The sequence below is a fragment of the Loxodonta africana genome, chromosome 7, assembly GCF_030014295.1.
Source record: "Loxodonta africana isolate mLoxAfr1 chromosome 7, mLoxAfr1.hap2, whole genome shotgun sequence".
Classification (NCBI taxonomy): Eukaryota; Metazoa; Chordata; class Mammalia; order Proboscidea; family Elephantidae; genus Loxodonta; species Loxodonta africana.
In genome coordinates this window covers 31,486,412-31,495,240 of record NC_087348.1, presented here as the reverse complement: position 1 = coordinate 31,495,240, position 8,829 = coordinate 31,486,412, and the positions used below count along the sequence as shown (strand labels likewise).

Sequence of the window (8,829 nt, the reverse complement as noted above, 5' to 3'; positions counted from 1 at the left end):
ACTATTCCCCCATAGATTTGCACGGCTCACCCCCTCATATCTTCTAAGTCCCTTTCCAAATGTCATTTGCAAACTAAGGTCCATCCTAATCACTGTATTTAAATTCCATTCCCACCCCACCCCATCACTCCCCATCCTTCTGCTCTACTCAGACTCTCCCCCAGTCCTACTGTTTTCCTCCAACTCCTGCTTATTTAAAATGTATTGTTTGTTTCTCACTCACCAGAATACACCATCCTCAAGGGTGGAAAGATGGGTCAGTTTTATTTACTGCAATATCCCCAGAACAAAGAGCATTTCCTGTGACTAACTGCAAAAAGAAAAAAAACAAAAGCGCACATACACCGTTGCCATAGAGTTGCTTCTGACTCCTGGCAACCCACGTATACAGAGTAGAACTGTGCTCCGTAGGGTTTTCAGTGGCTGATTATTTGCAAGTAGATCATTAGGCCTTTCTTCTGAGGCCTCTCTGAGTAGATTCAAACTGCCAACCTTTTGCTTAGCAGCCAAGCATGTTAACCTTTGCACCAGCCAGTGATTTACCAGTGTCCTTTATCCCATCTAGATGGAATCAGATAGATCATTGAACGGGACACAATTTAGAAGGGAACATAGGTGTGTGTGTGTGCACATAGGAGTTTGGCACACAGTCATCCTTTGAAGACCAGCCCAGACTTTGCAACCCCATTCCAATTGCAGCTGAGGTCACAGAGAGGCCAAGCCACTTAGCTGGCCCTGACCCCAGGAGCTTACCCTTTGTTGGCAAAGTTGATTCCTGGAAATGACACACAGTCCCCTTTCTGGTGCTTTGACCTTAGAGAGGATATATGTATTTCCTCAACAGTCCTTTGGGACTTCTTCCACATAGCAGCCCAGAAATATTTACTGCAGCCACCAAAGACTCAATTAGATCTCATTTGGAGTTTAGGGGTAATATATTAATTAGATATGATGAAATGAGGTGTATTGTACTAAAAACCAAATGTTAACTTTTTTCTTTATGATCTAAGCCAGCATATAAACAGTATATATGTCTGATAATAAAAATTCTCCAAACTGTATTCATTAGATTTTCTTGAATGTATCATGGTCCGTAATTTTTTCCTTGTTCCCTCTGTCCAGGGTACTCTTCCCTGTCTTGTCCTTCAGCAAACTACTATTCGTTCTTGGATACCAACAATATGGTCTTTTTCTGTTGTTAAAACCTTTTGTCCTATATGAAAAAATACTGCTGAAACCCCCAATCAACATCCCTTCCACTCCTTTCTTTGTCTTTCTAACCAGGAGCTTGTTTTGAGCAGTATTTTTAGGAAGTCACAGCAGGTATTGGCTCTGTCCACTATACCAGCCCAAGCTAGACCTTGGAGCACAGGCAGACTGGGGAGATTCCATCCTGCACCTGACCCCGAACTTGATTGTCCTAGAAAGAAAGATATTTCCCAGCCCACATTTTCACCCTAGTCCATTTGAGAATCAAGGGGTCCCACCACATGTACATCTGATGGAAGATGATTCAACATCCGGACCTGCAAGTGTGGACATGTGAGGGCTAAGGGCAGAGAGCTCAGGGTACTAAACTCAATCCCCAGATGCCATTGGTAAGAATAAGTTCCCCAACCCCTCAGATGGGGAGCACATGGTCTTATAGTCGTTAGACCCCACGTTGCTCCTTGTCTGTGCAGACAATAAACTTGCCACTTCCTGTTTCTGTTGCAATTAATGTCCATCATATTTTGATTGGCTAACATCCCAAGACAAGAACCCCAGCACATTTGGTTACACTACAACAACTAAGAAAGGTGTGCATCACAAGGAAACAGTCTCTATTATTTAATTATAAATTCACGATACATAAAACTGAACAAGGAAACAAATACAAATATTTATTCACCTTAATGGTTATTAGCAGCCCTGGTGATGCAGTGGTTTAAGTGCCTGGCTGCTAACCTGAAAGTCAATGGTTGGAACCCACCGGCCTTTTTGCAGGATAAAGATGGGCAGTTTGCTACCTTAAACATTTCCACCTTTGGAAGCCCTATGGGGCAGCTCTACACTGTCCTGTAAGGGCACTATGAGTCAGAATGGACCTGAAGACAATGCATTCGGCTTGACTAATCACTACCTCCAATAAAGATTTTCACTCTAAGTACTTCTTTAGATTTAACACTTTTTGGAATCTCTCTATTTCTGCCTCCTTTTCTATCTGTATCTTTATTTTCGACTCTCTCATACAGCTTCTATAACTTAGCTCTTGATTCTTTAACTGTTGGAGGAAAAAAATTATTTTGCTGAAAGCTCACAATGACTCTAACTAAAAGTGTTTGTTCCCTCCTATTCCTGTTGCCAAAGAAACCTGTCATCTTTATGTCATGGCAATTCAAGAATCAAAATCAGGAAAGAAAAAAAATAAACTTGTTTCTAAGGCCTTTTTACAGTAAGTATTTTCCTTGCCATTTCCTAACTCACTCTCTCCCAGCAAGTAAGAGAAGGACCTTTGGAGTTGGGACTCCTGGATTTACATTCCTCCTCTGGTCCATGGACTACAGGATTTGAAGCAAGACTTTATTCCATTTAATCCAGACAATGGTTCCATAACCAGCTGTATTATTCCTATTTATAGATTAAAATACTAAACACAGGGAACTTACAAACTTTCAAGAGGAAATAAAAAATCAGCTTTTCTTTTAAACATCTCAGAATCCCAGCAGTTTAATAGACTGTCCTAAGGTAGCAGACAGCAGCTTTTCCAAATGCCCCAGCCCCATTTTAAAAATACATTGACATACATTAGTAGGTGACTTAAAAAGACAAATGCAAAATGGTATTTCTACATTACTCTGTTATTTTTTGTTGTTTGCTTCTTTTTTTAATTTTTGTTTTTAAAAGCACAGACTGATAACAATGAAATGGAGATAATCTGTTAAAAAATAGACATTACTTATCAAACACTTCCACTTAAGAGAACTTTGGTCTGTCTAACACTTTCTGCAAGGCATCTTTGACATCTTTATTTCTTAAGCTATAGATCAAGGGATTCAACATCGGAAACACCACAGTATAGAACACTGACACCAATTTATCTCATTCTAGGGCATAGCTAGTGCTTGGCCTGGAGTAAATGAAGAGAATGGAGCCATAGTACAAGGTGACTGCTGTCAGGTGAGAGCCACAAGTGGAGAAGGTCTTGAGGCGGCCTTGGGTGGAGCGAATCTTCAAGATGGCAGCGATGATGAAGAGGTAGGAGGCAACAATAAGTACAGTGGGAGCAATGACGTTGGTGGCAAGTATGAAATATAGCACAGCCTGGTAACTGTCCTTCACATCACATGCCAACTTCACAAGTGGGGGAAGATCATAGAAGAAATCATCAATGATATTGTTGCTACAGAAGTTCAGAGTAAATGTTTCACTGGTGATGATGTTTGAGTTAATAAAGCCACCAAGGTATGAAGCTGCAACAAGACTGGTGCATAACCTTGGGGACATAGCTTGGGAATAAAGCAGGGGATTGGAGATGGCCACATAGCGGTCATAAGCCATGGCAGCTAACAGGTAAAAAAAAAAAAACAGGTAGCACTCACTATATGCCAGTCCAGCAGAGAAGAAGAACTGAGCCAGGCAGCCAGCAAAGGAGATGCTTTTGTCCTCAGAGATGCAGATCACTAGGATCTTCAGGGTGTAGACAGAAGAATACCAGAGATCCAGGAATGAGAGGTTCCCAATGAAGAAATACATGGGTGCGTGGATCCGTGAGTCAGCGCAGATCAGAGAAATCAGGGTGATGTTCCCTAAGAGACTGATGACATAAATGATGAGGAAGATGAAAAAGAGCCCTCTCTGCAACCTCAAGTCGACTGTGAACCCTAAAAGTATGAACTCCTTCACTTTGGTGAAATTTTTCTCTTCCATTGGTTTTGGGCTTCAATCTTCCTTTATGTAAGAGAATTAATAAATATGTCATAAAGTATTAGGAACCTCCTTTTCTCATAATTTTCCACTTTAGGTAATGAAAAAATCCAATTGATGCACATACATTGTTCTTTGTGAGATGTGTTCTTGGTCCCTGGGTGTTACTCCTTTTCGCATAGCTGGGAAACCAGTTCTATGCTATGGTCTTAAGAGCTCAGTTATTATGCGTCTAACATAGTTTTTATCACCTTATATTTTTTAATCTAACTTTTCTTCATTTTGGGGAGAGAGTGACTTGAATAACTTTCCCTTTTGCCTACACTTAGGGTGATTGAGGAACATGTGAGGGACATAAAAATGAAAGTTTGAAAGAATGCTCTGATAACTTTTCATGTCTTTGAGTTCTTTGTCTTTTTCCATAGCATTACACAGAGAAGCTAGATCTTATTATTCCAACTGAATTTTGAAGTATCTTTGGAAGTTAACTAAACTGTAATGTTCTTGAAGGCAATAGCTATATTTTTTTCCTCTTTTTATCCCCCAAACCAAGCACAAAGTTTGTCATAGAGTAGAAATTGTGAAACGAAAGACCAGGTTTACTTCGATAACTAGAATTTGAGCCACGGCCACTTTTATGATCCCCAAAATAAACTCTGAAGAGAAGTGACAATACTAATTCATGGATGATTATGTTTATAATGTGGGTTGCAATTTCTATAGAATGAAGAGTTCTTAAAAACTGGTTGGATGAATGGTTTTGGGGAGTTATGAAAAGTAGTCTCTGAAAGCTTTTAGAGGTAGAAGTGGGAGATTGGACTATTGCCCACAATGGGGACAAAACCATCTCACCTTCTGTTTTACAGCCTAGAGGATGTCTGCTACAACCTACCACAATTAACCTGTGGTCATTTAGTTAATTCTGACTAATAGCCAACCCATAGGACAAAGTAGAACTGCCCCATACAGTTTCCAAGGAGCAGCTGGTAGCTTTGAATTGCCAACATTTTGGTTAGCAGGCAAGCTCTTAACCGCTGCACCACCAGGCTCAAGGAAGAGCTAATCACAATAGCAAGGATTCTGGATTGGCAGCAGATGTTAAAATTTTTGCTAATAGGTCTATGACTTAAAAGTATCTTAGGCTAGGGGAAATAAATCTTACTTTGGCCATTATGCCAGGCCATGGACTTAAAATAGAGCTGGGAAAATAAAATATATTCTCTTGGAACTTCATCTATTTGGTGAGAGACATTTTCTTTCTACCGCAGTGGTTGTTGTCATTAGTTGCCATCGAGTCTAGTCATTACAGTGGTAAAAAGCTATAACTTTCAAATTTTAGAACACAATTCTGTAACTATTGTTAAAGTCAACGAGATGGGTTGATATAGTGGCTGCAACAATGGGTTCAAGCATAACAATTGTGAGGATGGCGCAGGATAGGGCAGTATTTCATTCTATTGTACATAGGGTTACTATGAGTCAGAATCGACTGGAAGGAACCTAAGAACGATAACAACAACATTGTTAAAGTAGAAGTTGTTCATAAAAACCAAAAGAGGATTGTAATACATGACATTTAAGTTCCTTTGTATTTCAAGACTGTCAGTGCAAAGGTTATTTTTTTTAAAGCATATATCTAGAAGCAGCTTAGGGCCCAGAATCAGGAGATACTGGTTTTTGATCTTAGTTGGTCGCTGACAATTAAAAAAAAAAAAATCATTCTCTTTGGAACTGCACTTTTTCACCTGTCTTTCTACCTTTAATAGGACTTCATGAATTCAAATGAGATCACATGTGAAAAAGCACATTTAACACTAGATAGGTTTTGGGTAGTAAAAACTGGGAATTACATTTTCTAAAATTTCACAAGTTCCTCATCCCAAATCCTCCCTCAGATATAGTTGATTTAAATTCCAAAGATTTCCAACTGTATCCATGATATAACTCCCAGAGTTTCTAGTTTTCTCTTGCAGAGACTATTCCTTCCTTACTGTGGAGATTTTACACAAGCTGAGCAATTGCTGTGTTTGTTTACAGAGACCAAATTAGGAGTTAAAGTTGCAAGAGATGATTTTCTTCTAGCCTCTACAGTTATTAAAGTATAAAACAAATATAAGTGTGAGTATACACATATATGAAAATGTTTTTCAAAGCTTTTACAAATTAAAAAATGTTTAAGGTTGCTTCCCCACACATCTGTCAATTTGTTGTACTATGTTGTCTTGTGCGTTGCTGTGATGCTGGAAACTATGCCACAGGTATTTCAAATACCAACAGGATTACCCATGGTGGTCAGGTTTCAGGGGAACTTCCAGACTAAGACAGACTGGGAAGAAGGACCTGGGCATCTACTTATGAAAATATTGGCCAGTGAAAACCTTATGGATTTTAGCAGAACATTGTCTGATATAGGCCTGGAAGTTGAGCCCCTCAGACTGGAAGGTACTCAAAACATCACTGGGGAAAAGCTGCCTCCTCAAAATAGACCTTAGTGATGAGGATGGAGTAAAGCTTTCAGGACTTTTGTCTGCTGATGTGGTACAACTAGAAATGAAGAGCGATAGCTGTAAACATTCATCAATAATTGGAAAATGGAATGTAAGGTCAGCAAAAATGAGGAAGACCCTCAATGAGATGGATTAACACAGTGGCTACAACAACGGGCTCAAACATAGCAATGATTATGAGGATGGCACACAACTAGGCAGTGTTTCCTTCTGTTGTACAAAGGTCCTCTATGAGTTGGAACCAACTCAATGGCACCTAACAATAATACCAGCAAGGTGGCTTACTATGATACCTAGGATGTAGGTAAATACATTTATTAAGAAGTTATGAAAAGCAAAAAAAGAACAGTATATGAAAAGAAAGCAGAGATAAAACCTACATAAAATCACACACAAAGTCGTATTCACCGTTCTGGGTGGACCACAAATTTGACTCATAATTCCTGCAGCTCATATACATACTTTGTGGTGTCCATAATACCATAAAAAAAAAGAAAACAAAACAAAAAAACCCTCAATCAAAAAACCAATCTACATACTACCATTCTTGATAAAAACTTCAGAAATCATTTCCCCAGAGCTTCCTTATAGAGAATGATTGAGATATAGTGTATGATATATTTAAGATTATTTATATATATATAGATCAAGGGATAGTGTTTTTGAGCTACATTTATTTGCCATTACTTCATGGATTTAAAGCTACCTGCATTCCTTATTGAATTTGAGGGATCCTGTGAAGTTTTCTCCTCATAAAATGTCTCCATCCCATCTATGAGACATCTTCCTTCACCAGAAAGCTTCTTTCAGAAGTAGCTGCCTCTGGAGCGATCACACAGAAAGGAGCTGACCTCTCACTGATCTCTCAGTGCCTTTCGAGGCTTAATGCATCTGTTCTCTGTGTAGTTTAGTTTGGCAGCTTACTCAGATACTTCTTAAATCATATATTACAGACGAATGTACAGTATTATCCCAAAGGGATATATAATTGCATTCCCTCTCTCAAGGAGCTTCTATGCCAGGAACTGCCTAATATAGAAAGTGAGGCATTTTGAAGTTATGAAAATACTGACCCATTTTAAGTTTTCTACACGTTGACGTACTCTGAGGACTAACGCTGCTCCTGAATGATAACAGCAGAGACCACAGTGTGCCGCAGCTGCAGACGCTTTGTGAGGATGAAAGCATCTCCCAAGTAGACATCACCTACACCTCTAATTCCTTGCTTCCCTAAAAGAGGAAATAAGGCCCGAAGAGAGGACATTTGAGGACACTTTAGCTTTCTTCATCAAATATTATAGGAAAGAAAACCTTACTTTGTTTCGTGAAGTATAATATGGTTTCATTACATTAAGAATGTTTTTATCTTTCATCCATATTGTGATTTATTGTCCTTTTCCTCCAGATTAAGTAAACACAATGCTTATTTGCATGAATATAAATAGTCACTGCATTAGAATTTCCCCTGAAATCCAAACATTACCTTAGAATGCGAAGCGTGTCTACTCATTCCACAAGATTCTCCTGCCTATTGGTAACAATACTGGGAGAACATATAAGCTCGAGCTTCCCTTTGGGATACGCTGCTAAAAGCAAAGAAGATGTTCAAGTGGTATTCTGGTGCCAAGTGACCGATTACAATGCTGACTTATCTTTCCGTAAGGACATGGGAAGAGATCATCATGAATATAATTGGTCCAATTAACCACAAAAGCTCTTCTGATCTGAGAGTTTCACTTATGCATTTGAGATAAAAAACAATCAAAACAAAAAGGACAAACCTAAGAGAATAATCTGCAGATAGTAGATGCTGAAAAATTATTTACAGTTCATAATAATAATAATTATAATGAAAATACCATAGGATTTGGATCCTGAAACATGTTGACCAGCTCTTAATAAAATTGACTTTTTTTTAACAGACAATGAAATTGAGAGACAGAAATCTTAATGGTTTGCTCACAGTCATATATCATTAGTATAAATTTTATCCCTACATCAGACCACGAGTATATTTATTCATCAGAACAAATTAGGCAGGTGGAATGAGCAGGAGCAGACAGCATAGGGACTGTGTAGTCCATGTTAGAGATTTTAGGATATAGCTTAAATTCAATGGGGAACCATTGAAAAGGTTTAATCAGATGCGCGATTTCATCAAATAAAATTTGGATTAAAACAAAAGACCTCTCCTTACAATGCGAAAAAAGGAAGTGTGAAGAGAGAGAGAGCAGTTCAGTCAGAGGACTATCACAGCAGCCTAAAAGAGGGCTGATGGCACTTGGACTGGGTTAATAGCAATGGATTGGGTGAGAAACAGATGGATCTATTTGGAAAGAAATGCATACAGGAGTTGGTGATAAGAACTTTGAGTCCTCAAATATCCCTGAAATTTTCTTGCCTGTGAAATCAGCCC

The 8,829-nt window shown here is 38.8% G+C and overlaps 1 pseudogene; it reads right to left on the bottom strand.

Annotated features, from left to right (window-relative positions):
• Positions 1–2,047: 2,047 nt before the first annotated feature.
• On the bottom strand, positions 2,048–4,665 carry LOC111748372 (olfactory receptor 9G19-like; annotated as a pseudogene).
• Positions 4,666–8,829: the final 4,164 nt, after the last annotated feature.